The sequence below is a fragment of the Acinonyx jubatus genome, chromosome B4 (assembly GCF_027475565.1).
Source record: "Acinonyx jubatus isolate Ajub_Pintada_27869175 chromosome B4, VMU_Ajub_asm_v1.0, whole genome shotgun sequence".
Taxonomy (NCBI): domain Eukaryota; kingdom Metazoa; phylum Chordata; class Mammalia; order Carnivora; family Felidae; genus Acinonyx; species Acinonyx jubatus.
In genome coordinates, this window is record NC_069387.1 from 46,133,585 (window position 1) to 46,157,739 (window position 24,155).

Here is a 24,155-nt window from a genome sequence, read left to right on the forward strand (position 1 = left end):
CCTATACATTAGGAATTGGCATACCCTACAGGACGCTAGTCAGTTGATCAGTGGGTTTGGAACTAAGAAAACAGGTAAAAGCCTGAGGTGCCCATGTTTGGTCAGCATACATGGGAAGGTAAGAAAACAGAATCTGAAAGCAACAGAACAGATTCATGGGAGGGAGTAGAGACAGAACATATTTGACTAACGAGGAAGGAGGAAGTATGGAGAAGAGTATGGAAGGAGAGAATGAGTCATTACTCCTTATGGCTTTCCACTTTATTCCAATGCCCTGTAAGGTCCAGTTGTACTTCTACTTTTGGTTTTCACGAGATGTAGTTTTATCTTTCCACTTAATTCCTTTTGAGTCAGTTTCTGTCTCTTGCTACCCACGAAACATTGTGGGACATGGGCCCTCTGAGACGGCCACCAGGTGAGAAAGAACATTACAGACAGCTTGAGCAGAGCCTAAAGGTGGGAGAGAGGGGGACTTAATTAAGAATGATCAGAATCTTTTAAAAACTGAGAACAAACTGAGGGCTGATGGGGGGTGGGAGGGAGGGGAGGGTGGGTGATGGGTATTGAGGAGGGCACCTTTGGGGATGAGCACTGGGTGTTGTATGGAAACCAATTTGACAATAAATTTCATATATTAAAAAAAATTAAAAAAGAATGGTCAGAATATTTCATTTTGTGAACAAAGGCTAGGAGGTGAGATAGGGAAGTAGGTAAGGCCAGACTATGAGGACTAAGGAGTTTAGAAAGCTACCTGAGATGTAAGATTGAGCCACTGAATATTGGGTCTGGAGAATGAGTTAATCAGACCTAGTCTTTGGGAAGATCACAGTGAGTGGACGTCACTTTTGTATCCAAAGAAGGTACGAAACTCCTGCTTCCTAAGAGAGGGGAAGATATTCTGTCTATGCCTTACTTCCCTAAGATCTGGCCTGGGATAGCTTATTTCATACTGGATGTGCACCCCTTTCCTCCTCTTTATGACAGGGAGCACCCCAAACAGAATCTGAGACTCTTACTCTGTTTCCCAGATCAGTCACGTCTAAGCTGGTGTAGGGAATGGGAATAGAGACCCTTAAAACCTGAATGGTTAAACTTTTTTGAAATATCTATCTTCAAGGCAAATTTCTTCTCACCTGCAATGGGCAGGTTGTACAAATCGGTGCATTCTGACATACTCAGTTTCGAGAACATTGTTTGGACGACTCCAAAAGGGCAGAGAAAAGTTGCCTAATGATGGAGGTCGTTATTTATTTATTTATTTATTTATTTATTTATTTATTTATTTGATTTTTTTGTTGTTGTTAATGATTTTTTTAATACCAGTTGTACAGAAAAACATCTTCAAGCCCACCCCAGCTCATCCAGCCGTGGACAGTAAGTAAGGTACCGATCTGCAGTCTCAAATCTATGAGTACCTTGTTTGTCACTGCACGTATTCCCTTTTACGAGCCCTCTGTGACAGGAAGAGAAGCATAAGGAGTACAGGAACAGTGAGTACCAACTAATTTAGCAGCCAGCCTTCTCTCAGCAGTGATGGCTAATAACCAGGTTAGAAAGCAGAGATGATTTTCAATAAAAATGATTGCTGAGGCTAAGTTCAAAGAGTCCAGTAAAGGCTTGGTTAGGAAGGTAGGTCCTGGGGAAAGTCAGAGCCGAGAGGAGACTCTTTTGGTGTGAGTTGGGGGATTCTAGATAGATAGGATATGAAGGAATAAGCCAGAACTACAGTAATCACACTCAGCCCTATTACTGCTTGCTGGTGACCGCAGTTCTGGCCAATTAGCCAGGGCTTCTCCCCATTTCCTGTGCTTTCCAGCGCGGCTAATGGTGGTGAGGTCAAGAACGCATCCTCGCTTCAACATCCACCTCCTCATTGCCTGGCACTACTTACTAACAGTCGGTTCTCCAGGTGACAGTCCTTGGTGGCATAGGTTGAGGTGCCGGGGCGGGGGGGGGGGGGGAGGGGGAACAATCCTAAGAGGGAAATGGAGAGAAGTTGAAGCAGTAGCAATGCTGACAGGAAACAGAGAGTTAATGGAGAGGAGGCGGTCCATTGATTTTTGCCCAAGTTGTGTGGAAACAGAGCTTTGCTGTGGCACGAGGGAGGACGGCCCACTCTGGGACTCAATCCCATGGCCTTTAAAATGTGGAGCTTGGCGGGGCGCCTGGGTGGCTCAGTCGGTTGAGCATCCGACTTCCGCTCAGGTCAAGATCTCACGGTCCGTGAGTTCGAGCCCCGCGTCGGGCTCTGGGCTGATGGCTCAGAGCCTGGAGCCTGCTTCCGGTTCTGTGTCTCCCTCTCTCTCTGACCCTCCCCCGTTCATGCTCTGTCTCTGTCTCAAAAATAAATAAACGTTAAAAAAAAAATTAAAAAAAAAAAAAAAAATAAATAAATAAATGTGGAGCTTGGGAGGCACCTGGGTGGCTCAGTCGGTTGAATGTCTGACTTCGGCTCAGGGCGTGATCTCGTGGTTTGTGAGTTAGAGCCTCACCCCCGGGCTTGCTGCTGTCAGCGCAGAGCCTGCTTTGGATCCTCTGTCTGTCTGTCTGTCTCTCTCTATCTCTCTCCCTCCGCCCCCCCCCCCCCCCCCCACTTATGCTCTCTGAAAAATAAATAAAACATTAAAAAAACTTTTTAAAATAAATAAGATGTGGAGCTTGGAACAGAAGGCCTTACTTAAGGGCTCGCTCGTTCTAATGTTTATGACTGCAAATGACCGCACTTGGGCCCGCCCTCAGTCACTCGGAGAGGACACGGGAGGGACATCATCCCTGTGGATGAGGCCCGCCCCTCGTCTGAAGAGGAAAACAGGCCCAATGAAACCTAATTGGTTCCCTGAGGGATTTTGGTGGTATTCTGATAAACTGACAGAAAAGAAAATCTTCCTCTGCTTAACTTTTCCAAGGATAGGCCAATAGCCAACACTCTTCCCTGCTATTTGGGTAGACAAAGGTTGAATTCTGCATAACCAAAACGTGTAGAATGGGAAGAACACTCTATCTTCATTTGCTCAGTGCTTGAAAATTATTGTTTCAAGTGCTTTTTTTTTAAACAGTGGATTCCATATGTCTTTGGTTGATGAGAAATGAATAACACTTCAACTAGTCCAGTCACCTCACCAATGCAGAAATCTTATCTATGATTTATTCCTCCCTTCCTCTCTTCTCCCCTCCAACAGACAGTTTGGATGCATGTGCTGAGGACAGCGCAATAAGAATGGATAAGAATTCACTTGGTTCCTGGGGCGCCGGGGTGGCTCAGTCATTTAAGCGTCCGACATCGGCTCAGGTCGTGATCTCCTGGTTCGTGAGTTTGAGCCCCGAGTCAGGCTCTGTGCTGACAGCTCGGAGCCTGGAGCCTGCTCCGTATTCTGTGTGTGTCTCTCTCTCTCTGCCCCTCTCCCGCTCATTCTCTGTCTCTCTCGAAAGTAAATAAACGTTAAAAAAAAAAAGTTAAAAAAAAAGTAAAAAAGTTTTCAAGTGACTCCTGTGTCTAGTGGGGGCAATAGCCGTGTAGACACAGCACAGTAAACTGGCACATGAGATCTGAACACCATGACTGGTGCATGATAGAGTTTACTCAGTACATTTTGGTCCACAAAGAAAAATGAAGGAAAGATCACACCCTCAGTAGTTCTGCTCTCTGCTTTTGAGGTAAGACTTTTCCACTGGTGAGTGATTCTTTCAGAAAAGTCTCCCCTCGTTGAACTGATTTCTGGGTCTGTGTTTTCACCAGCTGGCCCGTGTTTTGCCTTCTTCTTCCCCCTCGAAATACCGGTCGTCCCTTATGAACCATCTGAATGATCACCTTTCTCTGCCCCTCCCATCCCATAATTCTCCCGCTCTGTTGGCCAGGGAAGAGAAATAATCCCTGCAAGCTGCCCCACAGAGTACGAGTCGGGTTTGCTCGGCTTTACTTGGGTTTAACTTTGTAAAGGCAAAGGTTCAAAGAAAACCCGGCTGAGATGTCCCCTTACTGGGCCTCCTGCTCTGCTGCCAGTGCACACGGTACCTGCAGTCCTGCAGCTCACCTGCAGTGTATCTTCTCAGGCCGTCCTTAACTCCCCAGTGCACCGGAAACGCTAACCATCCCCTGCCAGCAACCCCCCCCCCCCCCCCAGAAGCTGAGGCTTCACTCTTTGCTGTGCTGGGCCTTTAAGGATTCATCATAATTTGGAAGTAGTAAATAAGAGCACAGCCATGGAACTTTAAGACTATTTGTCCCAACGCTGAAGGGAAATGGACACACTGTTCAGCAGCTGAAGGACTGTGAAGAGAATACTCAGCTGTGATTCCAAATTTGACTTGAGCATCTTTCTCTCATGACTCTGCCATGTGACACAGACCTTTCTTTTCCAAGTCAGTCCCCTCGGTGGCTTTATTACCTTAGTGGACTTTAGGTCCCTTGTCCGCCTTCCGAGCCCAAGCTTGTAACTCGCTTTTGATCATCTAAATTTCAGTTTTAGCTCCCAGGAGCGCTTGTTAGTTTACTAGGTCACAAAGTTTCTTTAAAACGAAATCAAACATTTTTAAATTTATGAGGCTGAAGTTTCTTGGCTATAGATGGGTGATGATGGCAGCAAAAGGGATTCAAGTTTTAAAACTTGCTTTGAGGTATTGAACAATTGTGTTTGTAGTGATTTTACAATCCTGTGGGCATTTATTTTGAAGTCATCATTTGAGGCTATAGGTTGGCCACTTACATTTTCTTGGTCAATTTCTCCTCTAAGTTTTGTGTCTCAGCTCGGCACAGGAGTGCCACTCTTTGAAATAGGGCAGTGTTGCTTTGTGTATTGGTTTTCTGCTCTCTGTTCCATTATAGGTTTTTAAATTTTTTAAAAAATGTTTTCATTTTATTTTTGAGACAGGGAGAGACAGAGCATGAGCAGGGGAGGGGCAGAGAGAGAAGGAGACACAGAATCCGAAGCAGGCTCCAGGCTCTGAGCAAGTGGTCAGCCCAGAGCCTGACACGGGGCTCAAACTCACAGACTGTGAGATCGTGACCCGAGCTGAAGTTGGACGCTTGACTGACTGAGCCACCCAGGCGCCCCCCCCCCCCCCACCGCCGCCGTTATAGGATTTTAACAGATAAAGCCAGAGCATGCCGCACCTATAGACTGAAGAGGCAGCAGCTGTTCAGAGTGGTCTGCAGAGTCAGGGAAGCCCCTCTCCCTCTTCCTAGCTCTAGAAATGCAGAGGCAGTGTTTTCCTGTTTTCAGTATCATTCCATATTCCCAGGGTGTCAGCCCTAATTAGTAAGACTGTAGAAGTCAGAATAGTGCATGTCTCTTACCAGCACATAAACCTTTCAGAGCTTTGAGTTTTGCTCAGTTGCTCAGGTGGAACACTCATCAAGGTGGCAGAGAGGAAGGCAAACCCACATCAATGGGTTAGAGAGACAGAGGGGAAGAAAGAGTGAAACCGAGCACCATTTTAACTGTTTGCCATGTGGCCTGGAGAAAAGCCCATATGAGTGATTTATCTCTGGAAGACTTCAGTTTTCCATTTTAGTCTCTCCTCCCTTATAAAAGATCTCTTAGAACTTCACTGGCATGAAAAAAAAACCCTAATCCATATGCTGATGACTTTCCAATTAATATCTCCATTCAGACATCAACTTGCCTTCGTGGCATCCCATGGGATGACTAACGGATACTTCAGATTTAATATGGTCAACCCAAGGTGCTGAGATCCTCGGCTCAAACTTGCTCCTTTTACAGTCTTCCCCTTCTTAGTAAATGCTAACTCCAACCTTCTGGCTGCTGAGGACTAAAACCTTGGAGTCATCCTCCAAATCTGTCCCTCACATTTCATATTGTTTACAACGGCAGTCTCATTGGCTCTACATTCACACCATATCCCAAACCTGATCACTTCCCCCTACCTCTGTTGCAGCTATGCTGATTCAAACCACTGTAATTTCCTCCTCGGGTTATTGACATAGTTCCCAACCAATTCCCTGCTTCTATTTGACTCCCTAACACCTTGTTCACAGCACAGGAGATGGAGTGATCCTTTCAAAGTGAAGTCAGACTATGCCACTCCTCTGCTTCAGATCTACAAATGAGACCCAAAAGGCCCCACACAACCTGTTCTTTTTTTATCTCCCTGACTTTATCTCCTACCACTTTGCCCCATGCTTACTCCTCCTGGCTACTCTGCCTTCCTTGCTTCTTATGAAGGTACAGGGCATACTCCTGCCTCAAGTACTTTTCATGTGCTTTTCTTTCCCTTTGCAGTGCTTCTCCTGGGCAAACCCGGGTGACTTGTTTCTTTGCCTCCTTCAGATCTTACTCCCATCTTACCTTCTTGTTGAGGCCAATTCTGATCATCCTCAATAAGTTGTGTCCCCGCCGAATACTTCCTGCTCTGGTTCTTTCTTTTGTTTTTTATCTTATTACTCATCATCGTCGTGCCACTGTCTGGCATACTGTAACAGTTGGCTAGCGCTGAGTAACAAGCCCTCCCAAGTCCCAGTGACAACAATTGTTTAGTTTTTCTGGCTAGCACATCTGTGGGTTGGCTGCGGTTTAGGTGATCTAGGCTGGGTTTGATTTCGTAGTCTGGTCTGGCCTCCTCCTTGCATGTAGGACTCAGGTGGGCTCCCTGTGATTTCATCTGGGGGCCCATGCAAAAGGGGCAGCAGCTGCCCGGGGAAAGTTCCTTTCATGATGATGGCAGAGGTACAAGACAATAAGCTCAATCTGCAAACAGATTTTGAAGACATTTTTAGCTTTCTTTGGTAATGGTAGAGTATTGATGGTCGATTTGTGTGAGTGTGCATGTGCGTGCGCGCGCGCGTGTGCATGTGTGTGATGTATTTATCGTCTCTTTTTTTGTCTTGAGATGAAATGCTTACATTAGTCAGATAGGACCCCCTCCCATGGCTCACTCTGTCACTACCTTTGTTCAAATATTACCTTTTCAGAGTGACTTTCCCCTGACAATGATTTCAGAGCTAGCATTCCTTATTCTATTTCCTTGCTCCGCTGTATTTTAAAATAGCCTTTATCCCTACATAGCTCTATAGCAAATATTTGTTTGCTTGTTTCCTTTGTCTCTCCTACAAGAATATAAGCTTCATGAGGGTAGAGACTGTCTTGGGCGCCAATGAATTCCCAATACCTAGAACAGTGCTTGGGGCCTAGAAGGCTTTCAATAAACTTTGCTGAATGAATTATGAGAAACTGTTATAAAAGAGGTCTAAGACTGTGTTCGAAGAGAGGGCTTTGTCCCTGGATTGTGTGGTGCTGAAGCTCTTTTTGACACAACATCAATATTTTTGGCATTTGTGGTTTTTTGTTTGCTCATAAGACACTGTGTGTGCCTCTGTGAGAGCACCTCTAAATTGTTCTTGGTACTGCATGAGATGCTTTGATTATTTCTGAAGCCCTTCTCTGATCCGTAATATATCTGTACCTCTTGTCTGCAGATACTTTGAAAATGGTAGAGCTGAGCTAAAAATATTCAGAAGTAGCTAAGCAGTCAGCATTGCTTCAACTTTGCACACTGACTGCTTCTGTGTCTTATCCTTGCATCTGGCATCAAAACAAAAATCTTTAACATGGGAAGATATTTTAGTCCTAAGCAATCTATTATTGTCACAGATAATGCACAAGGCAGCTTTCGAAAACACCCAAATAATGTTCTCTAACCTGTCTCTCGAGGTACCCACGTTGCTCCTACAATGAGAATGTTACAGTCAGATTCATCCCAAAGAGCCTTACTTTTATGTAATTTAGAACTATAATAATTTTTAAAAATCTCACATATTTAGATAGCATTTGTCCCTTTATGGAGCACTTTTAAAATTTCACGTATTATTTCCTTTTACGTCAAAATAGGCCCATTTGACCTAGGACAAATGAGGCCCCGAAGAGTTCATTGACATCCTCAAGGTCACTTGGCTAACTGGTGACCGAGTCAAAAATCTCCATCCTCTGCTGTACGGACTGTGGACACTGAAATATTAAAGTAACCTCATCTGATACCCAGTATTGACTTCTTATTTCTAGGTTTGAAAATATACGGCAAGCTTAAAAAATAAACTTGAGAGGAATAAAAGCGTGCTTTGGCGAGGCTTTCAGGCCAGATAATCAATTATGTGCTTTCCCTACGACCTGGTCACCATATTTATGAAGATAAAACCAGGGTGGTTTTAGTGGAATAGGATGGGTACAAAAGGACAGCATGTATTGTCAAGCGAATGTATGTAAAGGGAGGTGGGGTTTTGTTTTGTTTTGTTTTGCTTCGTTTTGTTTTCCAACCCCTATCTTTCTCAAGCCCTCTCACATGGAGGCTTAGTCCAGGACAGTACTTGAGCCAATCCTGACCGGAGTATCAGTAACGTCAGACCTCTGGATGATGGGACCTAGGGTTTTGTTTGTCATGGATTAAGTGTCTGCTATGAGCTCTGGGCAACAAGATCCCCATTCAGTCCATATCACCTTTTGGCCACAGCAGGGGTCAGTTCCCATGACTGGGTTTCTGTTTGGAGCCCTGGCCTGAACATCAGACCATTTATGTGGGACCCCAAAGCCCCATCCAGCGTCTACCAGCTCACATCCTGAGGAGGTGGTTGGGTTTTGCTTTCTGTGGATTCAGGCACTGGTTGGGAATATGGATGGACCGACTGTTGGCAATGCTGCTACAAATGCCTACCTCACTTTAGACATGATTTGTGGTGTTCTTTGCTAGAACCTCAATGCCTGGCATCCTACCTGGAATGCAGTAGATAGTCAATGAGTAAACGCCTGAAAAAACAAACATGCTCCCTGGATTCTTATGCCCCTTCATTGGAGAGATAGGATATCTGTCTGAGAAAAACCTGAATTACATCATCCTTTTGGACTTTCAGTCTTGGGCTCTCCATCTGCACTCATGGTACCAGTTTACAGCTAACTTATCACTGCCACTTCCAGACTCATGGGCAAGCATGTGCCTCACAAGGGTCTGTGATTCACTCACCTTCTTATCCAAGATGGCTGCCCAGCTCCTACCACCACTGCTTGATAGTGAGCGGAAAGAGCTCCCCTTTCTGAAACCAGAAAGTATGCCCTTACTAAATGAATTCTAAAAGTGCTTTTTGAGGAGAAGGAAGGAGAAATCTCTGGCTCATGCTCAGGATTTTGAAAGCAGAATTAGATTTGGCAGTGGGAAAAAATTCAATTCCATTTAACAGAGATTTATTTATTTTTAAAGTTCTTTTATATGCCTGGAACCGCGAAGTTGAAAAAAAAGGAGTCAGTCATGGACTCTGCTCTCTAGGGATTAACAATCTAGTGACTGAGGAAGTCCAAATAGTAATGGAAGTAGGTGCAATAATTCTAGCATCAGGCAGATTTAGCGAGTGCTATAGCAGGACAAGAGTGGAACACCTGTGGGGCTCAATATTTATCATATATTTTTGGAAGACTAAGGAAGGGAGACATCCTAAAGTACTATAACTTCTCCGTGCTGTCTTCCCATTTCTTTTATGGGATCTTCTCTTTACATTAAATTGCAGTAAGTTGAAATTTTGATTGGCTAATGCATTCCAATCTTCAAAAACCAAAATAATTTCAGTAGGTGTACATTAAGAAGTCTTATTCTCACCATGTTCGGGAATTTTGCTCTCACCATGCCCCATTCAGACCATTCCTCCCGCTCCTGTATCCTGCAGGTAGGCTTTTGCAGTGGTTTCTTGTGTATTCTTCTGGGCTATTTTATGTAAATAAAGCAGATAAGAATACTCATTTTTATTCCATCTTTTTTCTTCCACAAAATGAACATTATATACAGTGTCCATCTTGCTTTTTGCTCCTTCACAGTATACCCCAGAGATGATTCTATGTCAAAGAATAAAGAGCTTCTTTATTCTTGTTTTATAAATGCATAGAAAATCCTGCAGTTCATTTAGCCATCTCCCTATAGATGGACACTTGGGGTGCTTCCAACCGTCTGTTAAAAATTTGTTGCACAAACCATTTACATACATCAATTCATATGTGTGCAGGTGTATCTACAGGGCAAAATGCCCAGAAGGAGGACTGCTCAAATATCCACTCTTTTCTTTTCTTGTTTTTTAAAATTAAGTTCATCATTATTCTCAGTCTCAGAGATAATGTACTTTGCCATACAGACTCTCAAAGACCAAAGGAATGGATCTCTTAGGGTTGAATTCTAGTTCTACGAGAAAATATTAAGTGAGATCTTAAGACCATTTCTACATCTTAAGATATATAGGAAGCCACTTGTTTCTACAAAGTTCACTTATATGATTGACTTTATTATCAGATCCTGATTTCCAATTCCATCAATGTTTGTTCTGGCCAGTTAGTGGTTTGCGTTGCCTTCATTCACTTGTTCAACCAACAAATGTTTTTTGGGCACTTACTAGACCTCAAGGTCTGATAGATATTGGAGTTACAGTGGACTCATACTTGGTCTCTGTTCCCTAGCTCATAATTTGGACAGAGATTTAAACATCTAGATACACATTTAGTATGGCAGTTATTACTATACACATATATGTAGGTTGAGCTTTATCCCCAGCAACCCCACCTTCTCTGTGTATGTTCTTGGCAACCTGTTGGCATCCCCCACTGCCAGTTGCAATATGATCTTCATAATACACAGAAATTGGGGTCAGAAACCTTGGGTTTTGGTTTAATCTATGTTGCTAACAAGTATTAGTAACATGAGTACCTTAGTAACATAATAAGCTTGTAGTGTTTCAGAATATCAAAATCTCTATCTGAGATGTGAGTATAGAATGATATCAGTGCTTAAAAGTGCTGTGCAAATTATTGTTTACATTCTTTCTCTCCTAGGGAACAGAACTGTGAGTGAGAACAACCAAGGATTGTGGGAATCATTTCAGCAGTAACGATAATATTTGTTTCTGGACTGACAGAGCCTTTCCCTTTCCCAAGTAGATTCGTCCGGGTCACCCACAGTCAGAAGCAGAATTTATAGTCTCCTCCACCAAGTGGGCTTGGTGTGCAACTTATGGAGGCACCAATACTGGCCTATCTGCCCTTTCCGTTGTCAGGGTTGACTTTATCACCATTGAGCCACTGAACTGACCATCTTGCTCTCACCAAAGTGGGGAGAGCTTTTTGAGGTAATGTCTCTGGAACGCCACCATTATAGTTGTACCCAAAGTATTCCTGCACACTGGCAATACATCAGTGTCAGCACATGGTCAGAACCAGGTTATCCGTACCTGGATGTGGTGAGGAAAGAAGAGATTAGCAATATTAGCAATGTGCAACCATCCCTAGGGGAGTTGGTAGTACTAATAGAGCCCAAAAGGCAGACCTGCCATGGCAGTGTGGATCACAGAACAGTCCTAGCCCTTGATGAGGTTGTGACCCACCCTGAAGCAGGGAGGGGGAGAAATTCCGTGTCTTCTTCCTTCCTCCTATTCTCTAGTCTCCTGTTAGTATTTTTCATTAACTAAGCCTGGTGAGAAGACACTTGTCAAGCGAGCTTGGGGAATATATTTTGCTGGAGAAAGTCAGGGGATGAATCTGAGAGCAAATAGGCAAATTACCAGCATAGAATCTCAACTCCTTCTTAGAAAGCGTTCCCACCAAGAGGGGAAGTTTGTCTCTAACTTTCTTCTTGTTCCTGAGGCTGAATATTTTTGTCTTGAGGCCTCTCAGGTTTTAAATTCTTTGTTACTCTTTTTTTCCAGCAGGCCCACTGCGTCCTGTGCAAAGAGTGCTTCTGGAAGTCTCCACTTGGGACCATCGATACATGCTATTCTACCTGTTTGCTTTGATGCCTTCAATTGTCTAGCTAGCCCTTTCTTCAGTGGCGTGGTTGGATTCCAAGGTAGGAAAGGGGAAAGAAAGACAGAATCAACAGGTCACCTACAAGGCCAAATGCATTAACTCTTTGAATCATAGAGAAGCCAAAAAATTCTGAGAAGGAGCAGGACAATTGGTGAGGTTTCATGGTGGTTATTTCCTATCCCTCCCCCAGTGGGTTACAGGGAAAACCTCTCTAAATAGCTTTAGCTTTTGCCATGATCTTCCAGCCTTGTTTAGAATGATAGAATTTTAGAGCTAGAAATGTTAGAAATCAGCAATCTCAACATTTTCTTCTTCATTTTATAAAGAGTAAAAATGAGGCCCAGCAAGGTTAAGTGACAAGGTCACAATCACTTAACAAGTTAGTGGTGTGAGCTGATTTCCAAATGTTCCTTTTCCATCTGTACGAGTCAATTTTACTTAGGTTCCATATTAACTCGCCATCTTAGTGTTATTTAAAGGGTCTAAGCAATTCTTCTCTTCCTGCTTCAGAGTTTCTCCTGTTGAAGATCCCTTCAGGGAGTCTCCTGGCTTTCTTTTGCAGAACACTTTCAGCAAATTTTTATTTTCCTCTGCTGCCTCCACCTCACCCCATACAAGTTATTCTGAGTCCAGAAAGATCTAGAATGAGCTCAGGGTTGAACTGGTACATGCCTTCTGTTATTCCACCGAGGGGTTGTGTGGCTCTCCCTTCCCCAATGTTGTTTGTGGTTCAAGCATGCGAAGGCTCTTTCTGTGAGAAGAAGTTCTACAATTTTATTACCAGTAAAGTAAAATGGAAAACCAATACTATCATTTTCACTGTAGGTTTTATTTCCCTGGTGATACATGAAGAAATTGGCTCAGTGAAGAAGCCAGCTATAAGGGTGGAAATCGGCAGATGGCGGGTCCACTGGAGCCCAGAGAGGGTGTGTAGTCAAGGGAAGGAGGAAAGTCTGACCTTTGGTGAGAGGGCTAATCTCACCAACTCAGGCAGTGGCTTTCTGTAGTTCAGTTTTTATCTGAATAGGGAAGGAGCAGAAGGCGAAGACACCAAGAGAATAAAGAGGGAAAGAAAGGAGAGAGGGCACAACAGAGACAGAGAACAAAGGAAAGAAGAAAATGGAAGAAAATGCTCCTATAGGAGTGAAGAGGGCATGGGAGAATAAGAATCAAAGAAGGGGGCTATGTGTCACTCAATAGCACACTTAATGTAAACATGACTTCTTTTTTCTAGTCTGCAGAATAAAGATTAATTATCTATTTTTTTTTTCTTATGCGTGTGAGGTAATCAGACTCAGGCCATGTTTATTTGTGGAGAAACCAGAGTGATCAAAAGACTAGGTCAGTCCAGTGTTTAGCTGCAGGGACTAATGCACTAAGATTCTACATGGGACCAAAGGTGGGAATGGGGAGGGCAGGGAGGAGGACAAAGGGGAAACTACCTCAATCTCCTGGGAATGGGGGCTTGCATAGACCTGGTGCTCAGCATGCACTTGTTAAACTGGCGTTCCTCCCTTTGCCACTTGCTCTGATGCAGTTATGGTGACACTAACTTAGAAACAGTGCAAAGATTGATTCATATATTTTTTTTCAATTGTTGTGGCCAATACTTGGTTGGAAATTGGGCATCATCAAGTTCGGAAGGTAGAGAAGTGGGTGGGCGGAAAAACTTCATGGATTAACATAGAGGTAGGAAAGCATTTGCTCTCCTGGGTGGTAGTAGAGAAGGAATCTTCTAGACTGCGCTGGCGCCTTAGGTTTGTATCAAATGGAACACGATTGCACTTTAATTACCTGAAAGAGTGAAAAGGATAACTGGTTGGATATTCTCAAAGTGCTTTGCAATTATGTGTGTTGGTGGGGCTATCAGTCATGATGCTTCAACTGGTCTGTGTCCTGAAACTTGGAATCATTAGTAGATGGAAAAAACAGTTGGAGCTGATTTCTCCTGACAAGACCATCAATTGGCTCCTCTTACATGGATTCCCAGGGCTGCCCTGGCTCCTGCCCTTCTCGAATCTGTTTGGCATCTCTATGCATTTCTTCAATTTTGAGACCTGCCACCCATTGTTCCACTACATCCTATTTTTAACTGGAGGCGGGAAGAATGCTTCTATTGCTTGAAGGCAAAGGACCCTAACCCAACTAATAGATGTCCTACTGTTCTACCAAACCATTGTCTTCCCTCACTGGACCTTCTGAGTCCCTAGATTTTCCAGTAATAAATACTTTCTGTAGCTTCAACTTAATGGTAAATTTAATAATCCCTGGACTCTCTCTCAAACCCCTGAATGAGCCACTTTACCCTTAGAGGTTACAAATAATGAAAGTCTGCAAATAAACATATAGATCAGACTAGAAAAAAACAGCACCCGATGGAAGAGGTGAATTCCAATTCTGAAACTAACTGGCAAGTTACTAACCCTCTCTGGGTACAATTATTTTCCTTTTCTGTGATATGGACTTCGCAGAGTTGATAAGAGAAAGTGACAGGCCACTTATGTAAGGAGTCACATGCCTCCTGACACATAACGGGACAAGTGTCCACATTTCCCTGTTGGAATGTATGTGCCAAACCCTTGTGCTTGGGGGAATGCGTTTAGTAATAACCATAGCAAATCCAGACTTAGGCACTTCATAATCCTTGGAAGTGTGGGCACTTGACCAGAGTCACTGAGCTCAAAGCTTCTGACCAGAGGATCCAGAAAAACACCCAGGAATTTAAACACAACAGAAGGGCAATGAAGTAGTGAGGCGGAGATTAAAAAAACAAAAGGAGGGCCCCATAGGGAGATAGACATACCAAGAGAAAACACGTTCAAGGCAGAGCACAGGAGAGACATACAGAAACTTACAGCCAGAGATAAAATATGTCTCTTGAGTTTTCTCTGATCCTGAACTCCCAAGCTGGTTTGTCACCTAATGCCTAAGGGCTAGATTATGGGAATATCGAACCAGAGCGCCAGGCTACAAAGCCTGGAGATAACATGAAGCTGCACAAGCTGCAATTTCTGCAAACTACTAAAGCTTTCATTAGGCAAACTTTAATTTGTGTGCGTTCTCTCCACTGTACCTTAAAATAAATGTATTCTTTATGATCTGGAGAGATGCCTACTCGTCTAATTTGGAAGAAATATAAATGTTGGTAGGATCATCTCCAGGGAATGTTACTACCTATTGTCATTAAGGGAGGAAGTAATGAGAGAGTGGGAGATTAACTAGTTAGTTGGGGAATCTACTAGAAGAAAGGAATTGACACCTCAGGGCCTAATCTTGAAAATTGTTCTGGCACAGACAGTAACATGCTGAGCAGAGGAAGAATGGGATGGGGACTGCAAAAAAAAAAAAAAAAAAAAAAAAAAAAAAGTAATGATCAGAAATGTTAATCAAAATACGATGAATATAAAGTGCTAAACTATTTTAAATAACAACAGTTTTGCTATGACATCTTCATTCAGTCACGTATTACATTTATTAAAAACGTTTCTATTCCTCAAGCTGTTTTCAGCACATGGGCCAGCTAGAGAAAGCTGAGAGTTAAGTTGGCCGCGGCTGCGGCAGAACTGCTCCTGTCTCTGTGCTGTATGGGATGCTATTATCGACGTCAGCAACAATAGCTAAACACATCTCTGAATTATAACTGTCATAGGGCTCCTTCCTGGGTTCATCTGCCTTGCTTAGCATTTTAAGTCTCTCCTGCTTAATGAAATGTCATCTTTTCATGGACGGTGAGCAAATAATTGTTTAAAGCAAATCAGAATGTGAAAGGTGGAGGTTTTTATGACTTGGAGTTTAATTCGTCGTGATACCTTGACTCATGTCTCAAGCTAACTAAAGGATGCCGCACTGCAGGACATGTAACCTTTCACCACCACACACTTCACCAATTACAGCAAATTTCCCTTTATCCAGAGTAGCTGGAGATCGGTGGATTCAATTTCCAGTATGCTGATTAACTGGGTATTGCCACATAATCCAATTACCAGAGAATCAAATTTGTCTTCTCTGGATGATGGCTTCAACTTTTTTACCCTCCTGTTCCTTCTAGTCTCTCTTCAAGTCAATCTTCTTGAAGAGTAACTCATTTCTTTCCAGCTTGAAACCTTCGATAACTCCCAGAGCTCATGGGATAAGGCTATCATTCCAGGTTGTTCATGATTGTTCCCACACATCTATTTTCATCTCTATTTTTCTACCCTTTGTGCTCTTCTTCATAAAAACCCTGACTTTCCTCATGCTTGATATTCCCTCCACATGGGATGCCCTTCTGGCCTGTTTCTGCATATTCAAACCCTACCCATTCTTGAAGAATCAGGTCAATTCCCTCTTTTTCTGAAAGCCTTCCTAAATGTCTCCTTCCCCATCTCCTTTTTAAAGCCTACATCTTCTTCTGAAATTGCACATCTTTGATCTCTGCCTCTCCTGGGAAATGACTTTTTCCTTTCAGTCATCCTCATTTACATTTACTCTATCTTACCAATAAATCACAAGTTTTTTGAATGTATTATCCATGACAGATGCATCTCTGTTAGCCCCCAAGATGCTATCACATGCCTTGCGCACAGTAGGTGTTCATTAAATGAATGAGCCAACAGAACCATAATTTCATCACTAAAATGGATCAAAAGGCGCTTCTCTCTTTCTTAGATGATTCATAGAACACCTCAGGATTTCACAGTGCTTTTAATTTATTATGCTTAACATTAACTATCATTAAAGAAGCTGCAAATAAGTCTGGTTATTTGAATTTTCTCGTTTCGATTTCTGAACAACACAGAGAGCAGGTACATTTAACAACCAGGCGACTGACAGAAGTTACAGGAAAAATGTGTTTATTGACCTCACATAAAACACAGTAAATGGCACAGGGAATTAGGATAAAATTAAGTCCATCTATGCATGAAGTGATTTTGTCTGAGAGAATCTAATTAGTCATGTCAGAGTGTGACCAGAATCTCAGTGTTGGTACTATCCACCCATGATCACTCCTTGAGGATAATGACTTTAAGAAAGGCAGTCATACCCAGGGACAGTACCAAGAAATAGGCAGAAGCGAGGCAGATTCCTTCTTAATCACCAGAGACACAACTGGGGATTGAAAACTCACTGCGGTTCCCTGCCCCAAGGGCTACAGGGCATGGCATTTATTTCAGAATGGGCACAGTCACTGTTCATGATGCCATGCAGAGTCATGCATTTGCAGATAAAAACAAGAAACGAGCTGGTCACCAAGCATGGGTGAGAGGACAACGTTCTCAATGCCAGGCCATGCTGTGAGCAGGGTCAGGTCAAGGGATCTGAGAAAGAAAGAAAAGGGAGAGCAGGAGCTCATGAAAGGCTATGATCAGGGTAGCAATGGGTTAACTGCTAAATAAGCTAACAGAAATCAATCAAAGAGAAGTGGATGTCAGGAAAAAATAGGAGACCAGCCCAGGAAAGTAGTTCACATCTTTGAAACCTGCAGAAGTTGAAGGAACAAAGGAAGATGGGTCATCAATATGGAGCAATCTGGAGGATTCTGGAGTTTCCTCTCCAGAAAACAGCTGTATGGTCCCGGCATCCAGGAAAGGAGCCAGATGCCAGGGGAACTTGCTATTTGGGCCCCAGCTGTACTGACATGCTCTCTTATTCTGTAAAACCCATTCTGAGGTCTTCTGCTGTCGAGTTGGGAGCAAAGGATGCTCACTGAAAGCTGGTGACAAAAAGTTGTAGGGTAATCACTGGAGATGATTCTCTAGGCAGAATGATTTTCCTAACACAGAGACACAGTTGTTTGGAAGCAGGCCCTCTGGAGCATTAAGCTTATCAGGATATCTACTAGGAATTCTCTTCCTTAGACTTTTATCTCATCTTTCTTCAGAGGCTGTGGGAACACAGATTCTCTTAGAATCCTCTCCAAGCTCTCTGTTTTGGCCTTTGACACTGACTAACGGTGACTGTGGTTCTTTCCAAAGCTCGTTATAGTGTTTTGGTAACAGTTGGCAGCAAGGAGATCCAGGTCCACATGCCCTCGCAGAGAAGCCCTGGCCCATCCCATAGTGATTTCCAGGTGGACGACCGAGTGCAGTTTGTTATGTAATGGAACCTTCAAAGTCATAGATTCTGTAGTGTTAAAGCTTGAATTCTGTCTGTTAAATCATATCCACGTGGCCATCAGAGGTCACACCAACTTCAAGTCAGGTGTTTATGCTCCCAGCTATAGTGAAGAGGAAATTCTGATCCATTTTTCATGCAGTGGAAATTGATTCTCAGAATGATTACCGCGAGGGTATATAAGGATGGGTCAAGACGTGACCTTGAATAATTTGCCAAACCACTCTGAACCCCAGCTTTCTTAGTTGGAAAATAGAGACTTATCACCCCACTCAAAGGATTATGATGGGTATTAAATGTGTAAAAATGTGGATAGAGTATTGGGTGCATGAGAGGTCCTTGCATCAACAAAAGAAAGATTCAAGAATGTTCAGTTTTGGTGCTATGTTTCTTTGCATTAGGATTCTTGGAGCTCAGTTTACTCCTACACAGTCTTTTTTTCTTTATTAATGTTCTATTGATCATAAAAAAGAAGTTTATGAGAGGAACATGTACTTACTAGACCAAGAATCAAGATATCTAGATTCCAGTTCTAGCCTGCTGCCTGCTAGCTGCATAATCCTGTGTAAACGACATAGAGTCTACAAGCATCAATTTCTTCCCCTCTAAAATTCAATAATAGACATGATTTCCATGTCTACCTCATAAGACTATTGTGAAGATCAAATAAAATAATAGCAGAGCAGGTGTTTTCACCATCAACACTGGCCATGTATTGACTAAGTCAGTTTCCATCACTCCTTTAATCTCCACAGTAACCCCACTCAGCAGATACAGCTTTTCTCATTTGAAAACCTGAGCTCAGAGAGACATTTAGTGGCTCACTAAAGCTTACCAGTCGCTGAGCATCAGGGCCAGGATTCAAAACCAAACCTCTAGTCTCCAAGTACTCTTCTCACTATTATGTTGGGTCATGTGAAATTGCTACTTTTGTAGGTGAAAATCGAATGTCAGTGATTTCATACGGTTAAACCTGATATAACACATCTGTATAAAAAGCTATTTAAATTCAAGAGAACAGAACCATTGAGTTAAAAGGCTTAGGTTCTGTTTAACACCATTCAGGGCAGTGTTTCCTTATACCATGTAAAGGACTGGAAAAGGGTCATAAATTTCCCATTTGATTCAAACTGGAATTGGCAAAACCCTGTTCTGGTTGGGCATTTCACATGATAGTTAAGCTACAGTTCATTCACAGGAATCAAGCTCTCTTGGTACACCATCCTCAAAGTGGGGTTGATATGTCATATGGTCTGCAATATCTACTCATTGTTTTATGGAAAATTGTGAATCCATTATAAATCTGAATTCAGGTGCAGACCGAGATACTAAGTAGTCAATTTAAGCAATGTAAAGTATGAGACTTGAGCAAATGTGCTTTTATAAAATTGAGATTAGTTTTTAAATGTGGACTTAGATTGGTCTGTTCATGAAAATTGCTGTTTTGGGGAAAAAAATCCCCAAGTATTTGCTCATAGGAACCTTGGAATCCTACGAAGCATGCTGATTTGAGCTTCTCTTCACTCATGCTGGAAAAAGAACTGTGAATTGGTTCTGGGATGGGCTTGGCCTAGTGTTACCTGGACTGGGTGTAATACCAGATTGGTCAGCTAACCTCTGGGGAAATGTATACAGAGTATCATGATTGCCTTGTCTGAATCATAATAAGGCCAGATTATACCCCATGGAAAATGGTGGGGATTTTTCCCTAAAGACAAGAAATATTCCTACTCTTGGTCATCCTGAAGCCGGGTAAGAGGCCAAACTGGAGCAGGGATCGGGACCAGGGAAGAGGGAATCTTCTCACTGTGGGTTTAAGGGGAACTAGGGTTCAGGATTTCAAGGTAGGGAGAAATCTGGATATTCCTATAGGGTTTAATTCAGCTGGTTACTACCCAAAAGTGACCTTGCATTATTGAATTAATTTCTGAAATATTCCAGATTGTGCTATTCAGAATAGATATTTGAAAATTAAGAAGGGAACCCATGAAGGGTTGAAAACAGTATACATCTGGGTTACATGCCTATATAATGAATGTTACCTGTCATCTAATTACATTATGAATCACACAACATATTCCATACCATGCTGCCTTATATTACACAGCATGGCCCACTTAAAATGCTTGTATATATTCTGTATACAAATATGTGTGATATTTTGTATGCAAATCCTCATTTTCCTGCTCACGGGGCATCCAGGCCCATTCAGCCCCTACATAGATATTGATAATTTTCCTTATTGACACAGAGGAGCTTTTGGTTGTCCATCAATTAGAACTCAAGGCAATCTATTTTATGTAAATTCTATTTAAATCACAATCAACTCTTGTACCTCAGCATGGAGTTATGTATGCCAGAATGCTAAAATGTTACAGGGCAAGGATCCACCGTGGGGATACGGGGTCAATCTACTTAGCCTAGGAAAAGTGTGAATTATATAGCCTTGGAAATAAATGCCCAGGGGTTCACTGCTTAATGGAATTGTAGCCAGGTTTCAGCCTTCCCCAATGTTTAGTTGATAGTAAGGCAGAAACCAGATTGGTGGGTAGGTTAAAAGGTAGTCCCCCCGTCGCCACCAGTTCTAACAAGAACGGGAGAATCAAATGCCATGAACATACAGAGCAATGCATCAAGATGTTGTGTCTTTAATGCACTCACTTTCACATCCATGATGTCATTGATTCTCAGATTCCTTTTACCAACAGCATTGGAACTCTAGCCTGTGTTTTAGGAGACTTAGGCTCTCTTTGAAGTTCCATCATTAGCTTGCTGAGTCAGAGAGCAACAAGCTGAAAGGTGTCTGGAAGTTCCTTCTATCTGTGACATTCCATGAACTGTGTCCACCGTCTCATTTAAGTTTCATATCAGATTGGACTTAGAAGTTAAAAGACTTGCTCAAGATCACCCAGTTAAGAGATGAAAGGTGGAGGGGCACAGCCGATGCTACAGCCAAGGGTTTCTGACAACAGAATTCTTCTCGAGGCACCATTACTCTACAGAGAAGGAATGTTTATCCAGAGACAAGCCCGCCTGTATTCTCTACTTCCTCATGCCTGACCCAAGGGACTCACTGTTTACCCATGACAAAGATAGAGTGAGCAAGGGTGACAGCAGAGGGCTTCGTTTATTAATTCAAAATGCGCTCATTCAAAAAGGAGATATGGGCTATCTATTTTGATTTGGAGATCATGGCAGCCTACACCTGGGCTTATGTAGTCTAGTGAGGTAGACAGACAGATAAACAATGTGACAAGGGCTGTGATAGAGGGAAGCACAGGCTGCTGAAAGTTCTGGATTTTTGGTCATCTCTCTTCAGCAATGCCACAAGCTGGAAAGTTAACTGTTCAAAGGCAACTTTACTGGGGAAGACCGTAAGTGGTGAGCACAAAAGAGGATGGATCCAAAGATCCCTTTGTGATCCGCTGCTATTAAAGGGATGTCATCTGGTCTAGATCCAGAGGTTCCCCAATACACTCCAGGTGTTCCTCAAATAATAGATTGGTCATATCTTGGAAAAAGTTCTTCTTGGGTCACTCCAGAGTCAGCGTGTATTGGGAGAGATAGACTAGGTTATGCTGTTAGTAATAAATAACCCCCAAGTCTCAGTAGCTTAACACCATAGAAGTTTACCTCTTGTGTGTTGGCCAGAAGCTATGCTCATTGTGGTGTCTCAAAAGTGGGGACTGGTAATTATTACCTCTCTACCTATTCTTCCACAATCCCCAAGGCAGGAAAAATGGGATAGAGAAATATATGTCATCTCTTAAAAACTTTCACCTGTAAATGGTACATTGCACTTCTGCTCACATATCACTGGCTACAACAAATCATATGGTTGTGTCTAACTTCTAAGGAAGCAGGGAAACGCAATCCTACCTTGTGTTGGGAAAGTGGAGAGAACTGAATATTTGTGAATATCCTTAAAACTAGTAGTGTTTTAAGAGCCTACAGCAGAGTCTTTATCTTTCAGGATTTCACACCGGCCTGTGAGCTCCTGGAGGCCTTGTGCATCTCTGTATTCCAAGGGCATTGAATGCCAGGCAGGGAATAGACTCTCGATAGATACTTGTTGAGTGAATTAATAGGTGAATAGAAAAAGACTCTTTCTTAAAGAAGAACCCTTCCCACTGGTGGCCAGAAAAGTCTACATCACCTTTTATATATTTTTTAAATATATTTTTTAATTTTTAAAAGTTAACTAATTTATTTTGGAGAGATAGGCAAGTAGGGGAAGAGAAGAGAGACGGAGAGAGAATCCCAAGCAGGCTCCAAACTGTCAGCACTGAGCCCAATCCAGGGCTCGAACTCATGAACAATGAGATCATGACCTGAGCCAAAGACAAGGGTCAGACACTTAACTGACTGAGCCACCCAGGCACCTTTAACCTTTTATATTTTTAAATTAAGCTTCAGGGACCGAGTTTCATCCCTATTTGTGCTCTTCTAACATAGTTAGAAAGACACCTTGAAGGCCTTTATAGTCCTGCCAGGAGGGACAAATTCAGGTAACTGTATTTTGAGCCTCACTGATGACTTTTGGGAATTACAGCCATCGCAGCCACTTGTATGCCAGTTTAAGGAAGATGCTGGGAGAAGGGTGGGCAAGAAACCAAGCAACTTCCGAATGTGAGAAATGAACAAAGCATGGCCCTGGGAGGGAAATGAAGGATGTGGATTATCCTCCCCAAACAATGATGAAGGCGGTGACTAAATCTGCTGAGACCAGAGCTCTGGCTTTACTTGAATAGACACCCTTAGAAAGGCTCCCAGAACAGATACTCTGTTTTCCAAAGTAGCAAAGCTAGTGCCCACTTTCTGGACCTGGAGTAACGGCCACAAAATCAAATAATATAGCTGGATTCAGAAGACAGCCAAAGTGCTGGATGACTGCTAGAGCGTATCTATGGCAGCCACAGAAGTCGACAGACCAGGATGGGTAGCAAACAGGCCATGATCTAATACGCTCCTCATTTATCACTGCCCTTTGTGTTACACAATGTTGAAGCTCTGGCAGTGATCTCTATCTTTGTTGTGCTGCTATAGACAAAAAGATTAGTGCACAGCTATGGTTATGTCTGCAAACAGACCAACAAGATGCTTGGAAGAAAGAACCCCCTTGGTGCAGGGCTGTGTGCAGAGTGTGAACTTGTTGCCCATTTACAAGGCACAGAAGCCTCAGTGACATGTCTTCCCTTGGGGGTGGGAGGTGTTATACCTAAGACAAACAGTACAGATCTTTTCCTAGAGAAGAATTGGGTGCCATCCCAGTGCCTGAAAGGTGACATAACTTATGGCCACCTTTTACTGCTACCAGGATCTTCAACTTTCCCCAGTGTATGCCCCCCCTGGTATGACTCACCCTGCTGAGCTTCTGTGTTTGCACACAGGCCTGCTGTGCTCTCCTGAGGGGCTGACCAATCATGCATGTGTGTCTAAAGTGTTCTGCAATTATATTTGAGTGGAAAGAGGACCAAGATGGTACACAGAGATGTGTGTGAAGACAGGACTTTTATTCTTTGTTCCAACCATTTTTTTCCCTGGCTGGATCCAAGCGTGCTGTGATTCTCTACAACCTGAAGCTGGTGAGACATCTTCCCCAGTCCTTCTCCTAACAGGTCTGGTTGGGCTGCCTGGGCAGACATCTGAGTTGTTGCCCTTCCCTATGCCTGATGTTCAGTGGGTGAGGGGAGAAATTTGACACTGGATTACTGGAGAACAGCACTGTGACACTGGATCACTGGAGAGCGGGGTCATCTAGAAAACCCTACTTGATGTTACAAAGCTCCCTAACTTTATGAGCCATCAGAGTCTTAGAAAATAAGGGGAGTATCAATTTCTTCTGGAGAAAGGATAATCTGGTTGAACTGACCTGCTTTGAATGAACCTTTAGAGATAATAGAGACTCTCATCCAAATTATCTTATGATCTTGATACAAGAGTTTCTTTTTTTACATTTTCTGAAAAGGGCTAAGTAGTAAATATTTTAGGCTTGGCTGAGCCCATATGGTCTCTGTGTTCATCCTCCCTTCCCTTCCTCCTCCCTCTCCTTCCCGTAAAAAACATGAAGACTATTCATATAGAAATTGGCCTTGGGGTGCCTGGGTTAAGCATCTGACTTCGGCTCAGGTCATGATCTCACAGTTTGTGAGTTCGAGCCCCGTGTCAGGCTCTGTGCTGACAGCTCAGAGCCAGGATCTTGCTTCGGATTCTGTGTCTCCCTCACTCTCTGCCTCTCTCTCTCTCTCTCTCTCTCTCCTTCTCTCGCTCTCTCTCTCAAAT